This window comes from Amphiura filiformis, chromosome 13 (genome assembly GCF_039555335.1).
Source record: "Amphiura filiformis chromosome 13, Afil_fr2py, whole genome shotgun sequence".
Classification (NCBI taxonomy): domain Eukaryota; kingdom Metazoa; phylum Echinodermata; class Ophiuroidea; order Amphilepidida; family Amphiuridae; genus Amphiura; species Amphiura filiformis.
Genome location: NC_092640.1, coordinates 31957276 through 31974430, shown reverse-complemented (window position 1 = coordinate 31974430; position 17155 = coordinate 31957276). Strand labels below are relative to the sequence as shown.

Sequence of the window (17155 nt, the reverse complement as noted above, 5' to 3'; positions counted from 1 at the left end):
GGCACACCATAGTGTGGGTACTTCTAATAGTCCTTCCATGGAAGTACCTGCACAGTAGCCGCACCTACTGTGTACCCATGTGTCACCTACTGTGTACCTCATGTGTCACCTACTGTGTACCCCATGTGTGAAGTAGCAATGAAGGTACTCTTGTCGTGTTTTTGCATTCTATAAATCGAATCGCCCAGCGATCACCGTGATGCGCGTACTCACTCATATTTGGCCGTGACGACGAGTTACGAAGAAACATCATCATTTTCTCAGTTTTTAAACCAAAAAGTCAAAATTTCCTGATGTTTATGTCTTCAAATGTTGTGCATGTAAAGATTTGCTGACTTAGATCATATTGGGCACACAGTAACTCTTGAATTGTAAAAGATTTTAGAAAGAAAGGTTCGCCAAATCACCGTAGATAACACACGCAATTTTCCTATTGGACTGTACGTGATGTGGGTTGCATATGTACTCCGTGATTTTCCGTTGGTGTTTTTGGCATTTTTCGTCACAGTATAACCACTTCAGTTGTCTCGAATGTTCGGTAAGTAACTGAAGCCGATAACTTAAGTAAGCTTTATTCTCAATTGATCACCAGTTTGATATTAAAAAACGTGCTAATTAATATTATTTATAATACCATGCATGCATGAATACGTGGTCGTGGTGCTTTGTTAGTGTTAACTGTATGTTGACAGATGTAAAATGCACATTATTGCCAGGCTAGCCTAGCCTAGTATAAACATGATAAAAAACTTTAAAAGCATACTGTCACTGTGATTCGAGTCATCCCCGGGGAGTATTCTCTGTTCAGTGACAGTTTAAATGTGTATTAGGCGTAATTAAATAGGCCTATCTGGACATGCTAGACTAAATTAAATAATAAAAAAATGAGTGAGAGGCCTATCTATACCGGATTTGTCGCCCTAAAAAAAGGGACACGCCTGTGTTAATTAACATTAGCATGTGTTCCTCACGGACCAACCTGGGTAAACAAACAAACAAACAGGCCGGAGTGCCCATCTCTCTTTCAAGGACAAGGTGTTTGGGGCAGACTTCTTCCTTCATGTAATGTTGCTGGGGGGAGGGTCAAAGTTTTAGGCCACTGTACGTGTGCCACCTTGTCCGTGCCCCTCACTACAGTGCCACCGTGGCCTAGCAGGGCGTATTAAAGACAATGCGAGACACAAATGATATATGTGTGCGGATTGGACATACGATGCAAGCATAAGAAATTGTGCAAAAAAATGAATATGATCGGGGCAAACTGAGAGGCCGTTATTAAATCTACTAAAACTTCAGTTCAGAATATAAATAAACACGTCATAGTCTGGCAAACAGGTGATACAGTATAAACATAGCCTACGATCTGTGCCTAACTTAGGCTAGGACTATTCTAAAAGGGTCACCTTTTTGTATGATTTCTAGGCTATTACAGCAATTTTGGTTCACAATAGGCCTGTCAGTGACAATCAATGTGTGTGTGTAGTCTGGATCAAAGAAGATACACCTTGTGTAGAGGGCACAATGTATGCCTATGGCAGCTAGGCTTGCACAGATTAGGCTTCGAATAGGAAGTTGAGGCCGGGCTTACTATTTTAGTCAAATGACATGTCATTAAAAGATTGAAGGGTAAAAAACACTGAGGCCTAGGCTAATTGATAAGTAATAGGGCGGGCTATTATATAAGGCTTAGGCCTATCTTAAATTTTTAAAGACTATTCAGGTCACGGGTCAGGTCAGTATTAAATTCTGAAAAGTTAGGCCTACTATCGGCTTGGCTAATAAAATAACAACATACCGGTACAAATCATGTTTCTTGTACTTTCCTCATTCAATTAGGTCGGTGCCTTGAAGTGAACTGTTGCAGCAACTTAGCCACATGATAGTTGTGAGGAGAATGTATCGATGCAACTAACGTCTACGTCTACAGAGTTTAGTGCAGAACGAACAGATTGTGTTCCATATAAAAGACCTGGTATGTGTAAGTTTTTTGATTTTAAGGCACATGCTAATATTTTGATTTCATGATGTGGTAGTGGTACAATCATAATTTCACCAAAAGACAATGATCCCTGCCATGTGACAAGGCACTAAACGATAATGTTCCACGTGACATGCCGAAATGACTTTTCCACTACTTTTGATGTGTGTATGTAGGGTCGCCATAAAACTAAATTTGTATTTACAATAAAACTCAAAATCTCTTGAATGTCCCTTTAATAATAATAAACAAACAAGTGCCCTTGGAATGCACAATTTACTAAAAGATGATTATGATCTCATGTGACTATATGAAAACGATCTTTCCTGAAAATCTTAAGAATCATAAAACTCAGCATCTCTGAATGTCCCATTAATGAAATAGTAATACAAATACTGAATCAAACAAACATCTTTAAACAGTCTTTGTGCACTTTCCATTTTAGACTTGTTTTAGTTTTTAGTATTAAAATGTCTTGTCTAAACTTGTCTTTAATTATGTTCCTTTTTCAGATGAAAATTTGCACATTGCACAGGAAGGAACTGGCCTATACAGCAACAAGCTAAAGACCAGAGAATAGGATGGATGATCGTCCCTACATGAAATATCTTCATTTGGCAATTGGATATTGTACCACAGTGAAACTGACCTATAGGGCACAGTTGCACAATATCAAGACATCAAGAACCCAACTCATCAGCTTTAATATCATACCTCAAAGAATAAGAAAAACTTTGGTGACAACAATGCATCTTGCATGGTCAGAAAAGAATTAAAGGTTAAACAGGCGTCAAATTTCATATCTTGTTAAAAACCACACCAAAGTATTCCTCTGATCATAATGAATCTGAAAAGTATTGTTTGATCTATAAAAGCACTATGTTCTCTATTTTAATATAAACAAAAATTTCAAGGGTCACATTTTTGGCTCCATGGGGATAAAATTTCAAACACTCTTTAAGATTTTCCTAAACAGTTACTCTAATTGTATGGTTTTTGATACCAATTCAAATAATGAATAGTTTGCACCATCTAAGATGTTTCGGTACATGATGACATGATGAATACTTTGTAGGGCTTTTAACTTTTTTCTGAGTAAGGTGTATTTTTTCTACGAAAGTTTTTCTGATCCCTTAAAGTCTTAAAGAACTAAATTGCAAGCTCCAACGACAAATATCGCACAATGTTTGAAATTCATGCATCATTTATCTACAAATGTTGGAGGGAAAACCATGACTGATAAAAAATTAAATTTAATGAAAAGAGTCATTGAAATATAAATATGAATATTCAGACCAGGGGTCTTACTTAAATGGTGGTGTTCCTCAAGGCAATGTCATTGGTCCTGATTCATTCCACTGATGCCTCGGATAAGTATGTGGTTGATTTGACTGTTGGTGAGAACAGAGCCTATGATGGCACCAGCACAATACAAGCCCCAGTCTATGATGTTATGTACACTTTGACTGATAAAACAAATGGAGGCTGTCAGGTGTTGTTCAAGTCGTAGTTTCCAATCTATAGGCTTTGATTTGTTTGGGCTCCCCATATTAGCATTTATCTGACATTCCCATTTGAGAATAATTTCTTATTATCTTGTTTTATCTTTATATGTTAAAATGTTTTTACATATTTCTAGTGTGCAATTAAACATGTTTTTCAGTATTGCAATTAGTGTAAAAATCATGTAGGCTAATTCAGCCACTCGGCTGCAATATGAACCAATACATAATATTGAAATTATTATACTTAGTTCTCTGGGTTGATGAGATGTACACATTTTAATCTTTTCCCAGAGCAGCCAGTGCACAGAGCAGCGCGCGCACATCCTTGAAAAAACCCCACCTATAGCAAACAACTATAATCTGTATACCTTCCTCGAGTCAGTAATAATATTTAGGTATTGCTTTTTATTGTATCTCTAAAGGTAATGATGAGAAGTATACAAAAGTATAAATTTTCAGAAAGGAAATGATGCAAGGAATCCAACTAGCATAACAGATTCCTGAAAAAATTAATAGTTTTTGAGAAATTCTGAAAATTTTATTTCACTTTACTGACTCGAGGAAGGTATATGGACTATAGTACATCTGGTCGGTTCGAACTGGCAACCTTCGTAATACTTGCATGATGCCTAACCAACTGAGCCACAGAGGCATGTTGCAGAATGGTTAGAGCGTCATTATAGTATTATGAAGGTCGCCGGTTCGAACCAGGCCAAATGCACTATTTTTTCAACGTTTATGTGTGCTGCCTGCTCTAAGTAAGGCTAAGGGCCTGTGCAATAATTATGAGCCCTGGGGAGCAAGAATTTGGTTGGGAAGCTAAAAAGGGGCAAGTAATTTTTGGCAGAAAGGGTCCCGGACAAACGATTTTAGTTTAGACACACATTCATGAGGAACGCACTAAAAAGGCTTAGGAAAACAGTACGCGGTACGGAAACGTTATAAAAGATTTCTTTTGAAACTTTTGCACTATTGATGCGATCAAGCAAAGTCAGTCGGAAGTCTGCAACATTAAATTTTCAGTTTTGTATACGATAGTAAAAAGCATTCTATACAAAGCTGAATTTTGCAGAACACCCCATTGAAATTGAACATGCAGTTCCAAAGATATGAACAATTTAGCCTATCATGGTCGGTAGGCATCATCAGAATGATGTTTGTTGATCCTTATGATGTTGTCTACAACCATGATAGGCAAAACGGTCAATAATGAGTAAATGTTTTGGTTTTGTTCAAAAGAAATCTTTTATGTTTAACAACAAATCTGATGAATCTACTTAGTGACGTACGGAAATATTTTTCTGTTCACCGCGCTCGCATTATGTATCTAGACCATAAAATTTTAAGGTTTGCAAATCGGATTCCCAAAATTTGGCATATATGCGGCGGGGGGCAAATATATTTTGGCTGGTCAATGGTCTGTAAAATGTATAGTACAACGGTCTGTAAAATGTATAGTAGGCATAGACCCCATTAGGCCTACACCAAATTAATGAGTATAGAGGCCGAGATGCCACTTTTCAGGTTTTAGCCAGGTTTTAGTGAGTCCAAATTCCCGCTTTTTTATTCATTTTCAGCCCGTTTTGGGGCTTTGTGGCCTGCATTCACATGCTTTTTCAGGTTTTTCTCACCAGTTTCAGGTTTTTTGAGTGAAACTGAGTGGCATCTCTGTAGAGGTCAAAGATAAACAAATATTCCGGTGGAGTATAATTCTGGCCCGGTTTTTAATACTCGAACAATAGTGAGAATATTTTCAATGTTACACTAGCCACAAATCAAGGTGAAACTTTGTGTTTACTTGGCCAATTTGCAGTTTTTACAATATTTTAAAGCCCCCAAATCAATGTGTTTGTTTATACTAGGCTAAAAGGGAAAAAATAAGATTCACAGCAATTCTGGTGATACGAATATACCCGGCGGAGTGCAAATTTACAAGGGGCCCATATTGAAAAATGATCCATCCCCATCAGTCATCCAAAATGATGTTTGCCATATTGAACTGTCTTTCTGGTAACAAACCAGTAAATATACACCCATAGACACCTAAAGACACTCGCAAGAGTGTTGCAAGTCCGTCACGTCATAGGCCGTCAAAAAACATTTTTAAAGGCCTATGGGCGTCGTGAGAATTCTAAATTTTAGAAAGTGAAATTGCATCTTTATTTGTAAACTTGACGTCGAATGTTCTATTTAGTATTTGTTGAGTGGTTGTTTCTTTTGCCTCTGCCGATATAGCTGTATTCCGTGTTTTGGATTGAAAAAAAGATTTTTTTTTAAATTTCTGACCCTGGACTCGAATTCCGTGTGAACCTTCGCAAGCCAAGGGTGCAGAATAAAAAAATTGACGCTTCCATTTTTGGAAGGTATTCGATCCTTGATTTTGTTGCGGTCGGATGTTATATCAAGCACAAATATATTAAACACAAAATTTTAAATGATTTTACCACCAAACCTCGGTATTTAAAAAAAGTCTCAAATCGCGGCGATATTGCATTGTGATTTGAGTGACGAACTTGCAATTCTAAGTTAGTCCACCCCGAGGCCGGGACGCATATTTTTTCCAACCATAGTCGTGGGCCGTAATACGCTAAACCCTAAACCTAACACTTAAACCGAACCGTGCGCCCTAACCAACCCTAACCCTTTTCTATGTGTTCTGGGTTGATAATATTTTGCATCCGTTATGGTTGCAGAAAAAAAAAAATAGAGCGTCCGGGACATTCTCCTCCGGCCGACGGCCTCCCCATGTCTTGAAATCAAATGTAAACACAATGTTAGAGCGCACATGGATGTCAAAGGTCAAGCTTATGTGCGGGGTTTCTGTGCCCTTGAATCTTCTTCAGTGTTCTTTTTCAGCTCCAATGTTATATTTAAAAATGTTGTTAAAACCGATTCACTGATTGAAAAATAAAAATAAATCGATCTATTTTTATAACTGTAATAATTCTGTACATTATAATAAGTTTTTCTATATAAACTAATGTGTATTAAATACGAAATTCAAAAGCAATAAATTATTAAATATCACGCTACTGATAAATATCCGAGTTTGAACTCTTTATTATCATAGTGAAAGACTAAGTTCCATATATCCACATATAAAAAGGAATTTTACTTCTACGATGAGGTTAAAAGGTTGCCCGAACTCATGGGTGACGTCATTGTTTACGGCTGGAGTACCGACGTCTGTACTCAGCTGCGGAGTACCTGGCAGGTGAGTACCAGTGTCGGTACTCGGAGTACCTTCAAAGTACCTACGCCATGAGGTATTCGCGAGTTGCAGCCGGCTTGCTGGGCCACAAGGGTCTGGTGGCCGACGTGGGTACTCGAGAGTAGCAGCACTGCTACTCTCATGAGAATCCCGTAGTGAATTCTTTGTACTCCATGCATTAGCATATCTTATGGAGCGTGTCTGGAGGATGATTTGATTCACGGTGGGAAGTGCAGGGCAGCATGAGTGAACACGGGTCACTGAATTAGCATAAAGGTCACACAAAACAGCTTCCGCGCAAGCGTGGTAACCTCACAGTGAAAAGTTTGACCTTACAAAGCTGTCGAGTATTTAGATACAGCAGTATAGTGTGTAAGTTCGTAGTGCGGCTGCAACTCGCGAATACCTCGTGGCGTAGGTACTTTGAAGGTACTCCGAGTACCGACACTGGTACTCACCTGCCAGGTACTCCACAGCTGAGTACCGACGTCGGTACTCCAGCCGTAAACAATGACGTCACCCATGAGTTCGGGCAACCTTTTAACCTCATCGTAGAAGTAAAATTCCTTTTTATATGTGGATATATGGAACTTAGTCTTTCACTATGATAATAAAGAGTTCAAACTCGGATATTTATCAGTAGCGTGATATTTAATAATTTATTGCTTTTGAATTTCGTATTTAATACACATTAGTTTATATAGAAAAACTTATTATAATGTACAGAATTATTATAGTTATAAAAATAGATAGATTTATTTTTATTTTTCAATCAGTGAATGGGTTTTAACAACATTTTTAAATATAACATTGGAGCTGAAAAAGAACACTGAAGAAGATTCAAGGGCACAGAAACCCCGCACATAAGCTTGACCTTTGACATCCATGTGCGCTCTGACATTGTGTTTACATTTGATTTCAAGACATGGGGAGGCCGTCGGCCGGAGGAGAATGTCCCGGACGCTTTATTTTTTTTTCTGCAACCATAACGGGATGCAAAATATTATCAACACAGAACACATAGGAAAGGGTTAGGGTTGGTTAGGGCGCACGGTTCGGTTTAAGTGTTAGGTTTAGGGTTTAGCGTATTACGGCCCACGACTAAAAAAAAAAAAAAATATGCGTCCCGGCCTCGGGGTGGACTAACTTAGAATTGCAAGTTCGTCACTCAAATCACAATGCAATATCGCCGCGATTTGAGACTTTTTTTAAATACTGAGGTTTGGTGGCTGTTCCTCTAACTTACTAGTACCTGTGATTTTACTATCGTATACAAAACTGAAAATTTAATGTTGCAGACTTCCGACTGACTTTGCTTGATCGCATCAATAGTGCAAAAGTTTCAAAAGAAATCTTTTATAACGTTTCCGTACCGCGTACTGTTTTCCTAAGCCTTTTAGTGCGTTCCTCATGAATGTGTGTCTAAACTAAAATCGTTTGTCCGGGACCCTTTCTGCCAAAAATTACTTGCCCCTTTTTAGCTTCCCAACCAAAATTCTTGCTCCCCAGGGCTCATGATTATTGCACAGACCCTTAGCCTTACTCAGAGCAGGCAGCACACATAAACGTTGAAAAAATAGTGCATTTGGCCTGGTTCGAACCGGCGACCTTCATAATACTATATTGACGCTCTAAGCATTCTGCAACATGCCTCTGTGGCTCAGTTGGTTAGGCATCATGCTAGTATTACGAAGGTTGCCGGTTCGAACCCGACCAGATGTACTACAGTCCATATACCTTCCTCGAGTCAGTAAAGTGAAATAAAATTTTGAGAATTTCTAAAAAACTATTAATTTTTTTCCGGAATCTGTTATGCTAGTTGGATTCCTTGCATCATTTCCTTTCTGAAAATTTATACTTTTGCATACTTCTCATCATTACCTTTAGAGATACAATAAAAAGCAATACCTAAATATTATTACTGACTCGAGGAAGGTATACAGATTATAGTTGTTTGCTATAGGTGGTTTTTTTTCAACGATGTGCGCCGCTGCTCTGTGACTGGCTGCTCTGGGTAAAGATTAAAATGTGTACATCTCATCAACCCAGAGAACTAAGTATAATAATTTCAATATTATGTATTGGTTCATATTGCAGCCGAGTGGCTGAATTAGCCTACATGATTTTTACACTAATAATGCAATACTGAAAAACATGTTTAATTGCACACTAGAAATATGTAAAAACATTTTAACATATAAAGATAAAAGAAGATAATAAGAAATTATTCTCAAATGGGAATGTCAGATAAATGCTAATATGGGGAGCCCAAACAAATCAAAGCCTATAGATTGGAAACTACGACTTGAACAACACCTGACAGCCTCCATTTGTTTTTATCAGTCAAAGTGTACATAACATCATAGACTGGGGCTTGTATTGTGCTGGTGCCATCATAGGCTCTGTTCTCACCAACAGTCAAATCAACCACATACTTATCCGAGGCATCAGTGGAATGAATCAGGACCAATGACATTGCCTTGAGGAACACCACCATTTAAGTAAGACCCTGGTCTGAATATTCATCTTTATATTTCAATGACTCTTTTCATTAAATTTAATTTTTTATCAGTCATGGTTTTCCCTCCAACATTTGTAGATAAATGATGCATGAATTTCAAACATTGTGCGATATTTGTCGTTGGAGCTTGCAATTTAGTTCTTTAAGACTTTAAGGGATCAGAAAAACTTTGTAGAAAAAATACACCTTACTCAGAAAAAAGTTAAAAGCCCTACAAAGTATTCATCATGTCATCATGTACCGAAACATCTTAGATGGTGCAAACTATTCATTATTTGAATTGGTATCAAAAACCATACAATTAGAGTAACTGTTTAGGAAAATCTTAAAGAGTGTTTGAAATTTTATCCCCATGGAGCCAAAAATGTGACCCTTGAAATTTTTGTTTATATTAAAATAGAGAACATAGTGCTTTTATAGATCAAACAATACTTTTTCAGATTCATTATGATCAGAGGAATACTTTGGTGTGGTTTTTAACAAGATATGAAATTTGACGCCTGTTTAACCTTTAATTCTTTTCTGACCAAGATGCATTGTTGTCACCAAAGTTTTTCTTATTCTTTGAGGTATGATATTAAAGCTGATGGGTTGGGTTCTTGATGTCTTGATATTGTGCAACTGTGCCCTATAGGTCAGTTTCACTGTGGTACAATATCCAATTGCCAAATGAAGATATTTCATGTAGGGACGATCATCCATCTTATTCTCTGGTCTTTAGCTTGTTGCTGTATCTAGGCCAGTTCCTTCCTGTGCAATGTGCAAATTTTCATCTGAAAAAGGAACATAATTAAAGACAAGTTTAGACAAGACATTTTAATACTAAAACTAAAACAAGTCTAAAATGGAAAGTGCACAAAGACTGTTTAAAGATGTTTGTTTGATTCAGTATTTGTATTACTATTTCATTAATGGGACATTCAGAGATTCTGAGTTTTATGATTCTAAAGATTTTCAGGAAAGATCGTTTTCATATAGTCACATGAGATCATAATCATCTTTTAGTAAATTGTGCATTCCAAGGGCACTTGTTTGTTTATTATTATTAAAGGGACATTCAAGAGATTTTGAGTTTTATTGTAAATACAAATTTAGTTTTATGGCGACCCTACATACACACATCAAAAGTAGTGGAAAAGTCATTTCGGCATGTCACGTGGAACATTATCGTTTAGTGCCTTGTCACATGGCAAGGATCATTGTCTTTTTAATAGTGAAATTATGATTGTACCACTACCACATCATGAAATCAAAATATTAGCATGTGCCTTAAAATCAAAAAACTTCCACATACCAGGTCTTTTATATGGAACACAATCTGTTCGTTCTGGACTAAACTCTGTAGACGTAGACGTTAGTTGCATCGACACATTCTCCTCACATCTATCATGTGGCTAAGTTGCTGCAACAGTTCACTTCAAGGCACCGACCTAATTGAATGAGGAAAGTACAAGAAACATGATTTGTACCGGTATGTTGTTATTTTATTAGCCAAGCCGATAGTAGGCCTAACTTTTCAGAATTTAATACTGACCTGACCCGTGACCTGAATAGTCTTTAAAAATTTAAGACAGGCCTAAGCCTTATATAATAGACCGCCCTATTATTTATCAATTAGCCTAGGCCTCAGTGTTTTTTACCCTTCAATCTTTTAATGACATGTCATTTGACTAAAATAGTAAGCCCGGCCTCAACTTCCTATTCGAAGCCTAATCTGTGCAAGCCTAGCTGCCCTAGGCATGTGCCCTCTACACAAGGTGTATCTTCTTTGATCCAGACTACACACACATATACATTGATTGTCACTGACAGGCCTATTGTGAACCAAAATTGCTGTAATAGCCTAGAAATCATACAAAAAGGTGACCCTTTTAGACTAGTCCTAGCCTAAGTTAGGCACATATCGTAGGCTATGTTTATACTGTATCACCTGTTTGCCAGACTATGACGTGTTTATTTATATTCTGAACTGAAGTTTTAGTAGATTTAATAACGGCCTCTCAGTTTGCCCCGATCATATTCATTTTTTTGCACAATTTCTTATGCTTGCATCGTATGTCCAATCCGCACACATATATCATTTGTGTCTCGCATTGTCTTTAATACGCCCTGCTAGGCCACGGTGGCACTGTAGTGAGGGGCACGGACAAGTTGGCACACGTACAGTGGCCTAAAACTTTGACCCTCCCCCCAGCAACATTACATGAAGGAAGGAGTCTGCCCCAATCACCTTGTCCTTGAAAGAGAGATGGGCACTCCGGCCTGTTTGTTTGTTTGTTTACCCAGGTTGGTCCGTGAGGAACACATGCTAATGTTAATTAACACAGGCGTGTCCCCTTTTTTAGGGCGACAAATCCGGCATAGATAGGCCTCTCACTCATTTTTTTATTATTTAATTTAGTCTAGCATGTCCAGATATTTAATTACGCCTAATACACATTTAAACTGTCACTGAACAGAGAATACTCCCCGGGGATGACTCGAATCACAGTGACAGTATGCTTTTAAAGTTTTTTATCATGTTTATAGGCTAGGCTAGCCTGGCAATAATGTGCATTTTACATCTGTCAACATACAGACTTAGTTTAACAGTAACAAAGCACCACGTATTCATGCCTCATGGTATTATAAATAATATTAATTAGCACGTTTTTTAATATCAAACTGGTGATGAATTGAGAATAAAGCTTACTTAAGTTATCGGCTTCAGTTACTTACCGAACATTCGAGACAACTGAAGTGGTTATACTGTGACGAAAAATGCCAAAAACACCAACGGAAAATCACGGAGTATGCAACCCACATCACGTACAGTCCAATAGGAAAATTGCGTGTGTTATCTACGGTGATTTGGCGAACCTTTCTTTCCAAAATCTTTTACAATTCAAGAGTTACTGTGTGCCCAATATGATCTAGGTCAGCAAATCTTTACATGCACAACATTTGAAGACATAAACATCAGGAAATTTTGACTTTTTTTGGTTTAAAAACTGAGAAAATGATGATGTTTCTTCGTAACTCGTCGTCACGGCCAAATATGAGTGAGTACGCGCATCACGGTGATCGCTGGGCGATTCGATTAGGAATGCAAAAACACGACAAGAGTACCTTCATTGCTACTTCACACATGGGGTACACATGCAGTAGGTGACACATGAGGTACACAGTAGGTGACACATGGGTACACAGTAGGTGCGGCTACTGTGCAGGTACTTCCATTGAAGGACTATTAGAAGTACCCACACTATGGTGTGCCTATAAGTCACCTACTCGGTACACCGCAGTTGACTCGGAGGTGACGCATGGTGGAGTACCGACATAGGTACTCAACTACGGGAGTATCTACAGTATGGTGGCCGACGCTGGTACTTTGGTGTAGTACCAACGTCGGCTACCACGGGATGGGGTACTCGGTAGTAGCAGCAGTAGTACCTGCAAAGTACCAGTGCAGCAGAGGTACACCGTCGCCAGGAATCTTGTAGTGTAGGTAAAGCCATAATACAGAGGGAGTATGGGGTTTTAAATGTTTAACTCTCACCAATTACATTTGAAAAGCATACACCCCCATGGAAGATATTTCTAAAATATTCCACAGGGGGGTGTGGATTTTAAATGGAATAACCCAACATATATTCATGAAGGTCTCTGATGAAGGTATTTGGTTTGATAAAGTGAAAGTGTCAATGTATCTATGATGAAGATCAGGTATCACTTTGGTTAACATTTAAAACCTGATGAATAACATTATCAACACGCAGTTACGCTGCTTTGACAAACAAGTTAATAAATGATTTATGTTATATACTGGTTAATTTATCCCTTGTTAAATGTATACCTTGTACCATTAACTCAAATGAACGTTTGAACCAGATATGTTAAAAAAAGTTTTGTGACTTAAATGTAATTGGTTAATGAGATATGGCACTAATTAGTGTGATACGACATGGTTTTTATGTTAACCCGCCCCTCCCGAAAACGTCATTCTGACATTTTGACATACAGTCGTATCATGATACGTCGCCATAGGCTACCGTGTAACTGCAGTTGCCTATTATTTTGACATACTGTCGTATCACATGACGTATCATTATTAATACATACGTTGTCAAATTATGCATGTTTTGGCATACTGTTGTATGAGTTTACAGATTAATTACTTCTAATTAGTGAATGAATAAAAAGTTTGTATTATGTTGAGAACAAAGACAGATATATTATTGATGCAGAGGTCATATGAAAAGTGTGCTTCATTGAACATCCGTGTGCAACTTTATTTTTTTAATCTGGCTCATTTATTCAAAAAAATTAACCCAAACTATTTGCACAGGGACACGAATATATAGGTTAATGGTGAACACATGACAAATCTGTAGTGTCCCTATTGCAGAATAAAAACTGATACAGCAAGTAAAGCTTTATTACTATGCATTTGTTTTCCACGAAACTTTTGTATCAAAACAAGTTCACTTTCTGTCAATCATCCCGATTAGGCTGATATAAATGAAATCTAATGTCATTTTCATCAGGGTTAATATTATACAAATAATAAATATTTATGAATGCAATGGTAAGAATATTTTCGTGAGTTGAAAAATGGAATGTTCCAGTCAACGAAGCGAAGCCGAGTTTAATGGAACATTCCATTTTTCAACCAAACTCAAAATATTCCCAAGGAGCCATTTAATATCAAATTCCCAAATCTTTCCATGAATGAAAAAGAGATTTATATATGACACAAAACGTAAAGTCTCTGAGCGCTTTCCAAAGTAAAATAAGAAATAACAAGAAAGAATTTTCAAGAATTAAAGAGTGTAAGTTAGTTCAAACTTAAAGAATGCTTCTTTTCCTTCTAGCACTTTGTGTAATTCCCCCATGCATGTTTTTTCTCGGGAAGAGGAAAACACTCAAAACTTTCATTTTGATATATTGTTGGCCTTAACTCAAGAACCGCAAGACCTATGAAAATATAAATGTGAGAATTGACTTCATTGATTAATTCACACAGTTCAAGATCATTATAATATTAAAAGGCACCCTGTAGTTTTTAGAAAAATGGCTAAAATTGGAACAATATGGCTCCTACTTTCACACCCGCCTTATGGGGGTACTACACCCCTGCCCAATTTTGTGCCTATTTTTGCATTTTTCTCAAAAATTATAGCGCATTTATGACAAGTAAGATATGTATATTATAGGGGCAAGGACTACAATTACTGCACTGGAAATTTTATTTCAGCACAGACAACAGTTGTGGAGTTACAGTCAAAAATGAGGGAAAACCAATATTTGATCAATAAATCAATAACTACTTGCATTGAGTTGCTGAATTTTCAGTGCAGTGGTTGTAGTCCTTATCCCTATAATATACATATCTTACTTGTCACCAATGCGCTATAATGTTTGAGAAAAATGTAAAAATAGGCACAAAATTGGCCAGGGGTGTAGTACCCCCTTAATCCATAGACGTGTCTTTGTAATTTTAAAATAAGTCGCTGCAAACAACTGAAGAAAACTCTCATTATTGCTTTTCGTCAAAAGTACATGACACTTTTTGAGAGTGGTTTACATAACATTGCATAAATGCGAACACATTTGATGGATTGCTATATTTAACTGAAGGGTCAAATTTTAAGACATCTTCAATTGTCCTGATTTAAACCGGATTTATCGTATGATGGAATATGATGGAACGGTGATAGTGAGACAGGAAATGAAACTGGTCAAACAAAATCTTGACAATTTATTTGACCAGTTCAACATTCCCAAATGAGAATCTACACAGTATGATTGGAAAGGAAATGGGTTCTATTAAGAACAAATCTCCTCGAGTGTGCTTGGCGGTACCATGTCATTGTATATTTGCCCTGATATTTTGTTATCAAGCAACAAACATGACAAATCGACCAATAGTATTTACTAGGTTTATATTTATATACTTAAAAGCAAAATAGATCAATCCATATTTTTACCTCATGATTTATATTTCAACTATTACAGCCTCATATTAATGTGTCCAATCACTTTCAGTTCTTTCTTGTTTGCTAGATTCCCTCTAAATGAATAAAAGAAAATGAAACTAAATGACGTAACAGTATACAGGGTGTCCCATAAAAAAATACCGAGTAAATAAAATTGAACGTAAGTCGAGAAATAGACTACAGAATCAAAAAATTTAAAATGTAGCACATAGCCTATTTAATTGTATATTACATACGAAAATTTTATTTCATTCGGTTTACTGGTTGCAAAGAAATTAACGATTACATAATGCGCGCATCAATGCAGTTCATTCCAAGTTTGATCAACAGGCACTTTTTTCATACTCGCTCACCGCTTCCTAATGTTTATGTATCTCATTAAATTTAGTCTGTATTATATATTTTTATAATCCGACGGTGTTATGTTATTCATGCTTTCACTGAAGATGAATAAAAGTTTGTCCGAGAAAATTTTGATTTCTGCAATTGGAAGCTTTCCAACTTTAATTTTTAGGTTGTGCTAATTATTTGAACTTTCCAAAGAACATTTGAGCCAAAAAAGACAATGATCAAGTGCTTACAGCTTTGCGTGTGATTTTTGATACCATGCGACAATAATGTTGAAGTTTTAAAAGATTTAAACTTTGCATTACAATTTTGTGGAAATATTCCAAAAACATTAATCTGTGTGAGAAAGGTTTTAAGCCAGCTGGAATTCTGTATGCAATAATTCTGTATGCAACATTTATATCAACATTAACGGAAAAAGATATTTACAAGTACTGAGCATCATCTGACATGCAAGCTTTCATTTTCAATATCGCGCAGATTTTCAAATTTGAATACAACCTAATTAAATGGCTTGCAAGAAAGATTATTTAAAAAGAACGAAAAGGATTTCACCGAACAAAATATGATTCAGATTGGCAGTTAATCACTAGTGCGCATAGTGTTGAATGATCTTTCTTTCAAACTTGGAATGAAGTAAATTAAGGCATGCGTTATGTAATCGCTCATTTCTTCGCAATCAGTCAAACGATTCCAATAAAATTAGCCTATAAGATGCAGAATAATTTTGGCTACACGTTGATTTTTAGATTTGATAATAAATTCTGTGAATACCAAAACTAGCTTCTGGGGCAATATTAAGTTTCGCAGCCGGACTAAGATACATGTACGAACATACACCCCATAGACAAATAAACAAAAATACACCAAGGGTTAACCATGTTTCAGTTTATATTTAATAACATCTAGATGCAATCAGTAAAGCTTTTTTTACTTCAGTAAAGGATTATTTTCTCTTATCCTTATTAATCATATATACCAGGATCATAAATAAATGATGTAAACCAAATACATTCTGATTTAAGGGTAGACGAGGTATTTTCAAATATATTGTTGAAAAATAAGACTGCATGATATTTTGCAAAATTAGTTCACTCTTCAAATCACATACTTTGAAAACTTGCTTGATTTATTGTTGTGAATGAGTTATGTACGTTTTACAAAAGTGTTGTTGTTTCAGCCCTCTTAACAACAACATAATTCAAGAACCACAGGTCCTACAAAAGGATATCTGAATCTTCTACACACTCGCCGATGAAACGATCAATGCAATTTTTGCCAAAGCTCACTACAATTCGCAAGATGCTGTGAACTACCAAATCGCAACAGTTTAAAATAGTTGCTAACCTTAAATGACTTTACGAAGCTTGGACACACTTTACTTGTCACAATTACTACTCAAGAGTTTACTCCCGTGTCACCTAAGGTCACCGATTTCAACCACATATTGGCTATGTTACTCCCATTATTCTAAGCTTTTTCTTGTGTATGTATCAAAAGAGAAAAAAGGCCATTTAGTGGACAAACAAACACACATACAACATTACGCTAATTATAGTATCACTCTAAAATAATAATTATTCATTGTTGAATAAAAAGGGAACAGAGTAAAAT

At 36.6% G+C, this 17155-nt stretch overlaps 2 long non-coding RNA genes across 2 annotated transcripts; one reads left to right on the top strand and one right to left on the bottom strand.

The window, feature by feature from the left end:
• The first annotated feature begins 400 nt into the window (after window positions 1–400).
• Window positions 401–3730, top strand: LOC140167251 (uncharacterized). The gene is made up of 3 exons (XR_011861012.1): window positions 401–538; window positions 1837–1972; window positions 2491–3730. It is a non-coding gene; the product is annotated as an uncharacterized lncRNA (long non-coding RNA).
• A 4932-nt stretch (window positions 3731–8662) lies between these two features.
• Window positions 8663–12339, bottom strand: LOC140168245 (uncharacterized). Its single transcript, XR_011861165.1, has 3 exons — window positions 11934–12339; window positions 10510–10645; window positions 8663–9988 (listed from the first exon to the last, which is right to left on the bottom strand). It is a non-coding gene; the product is annotated as an uncharacterized lncRNA (long non-coding RNA).
• Between the last annotated feature and the right edge of the window lie 4816 nt (window positions 12340–17155).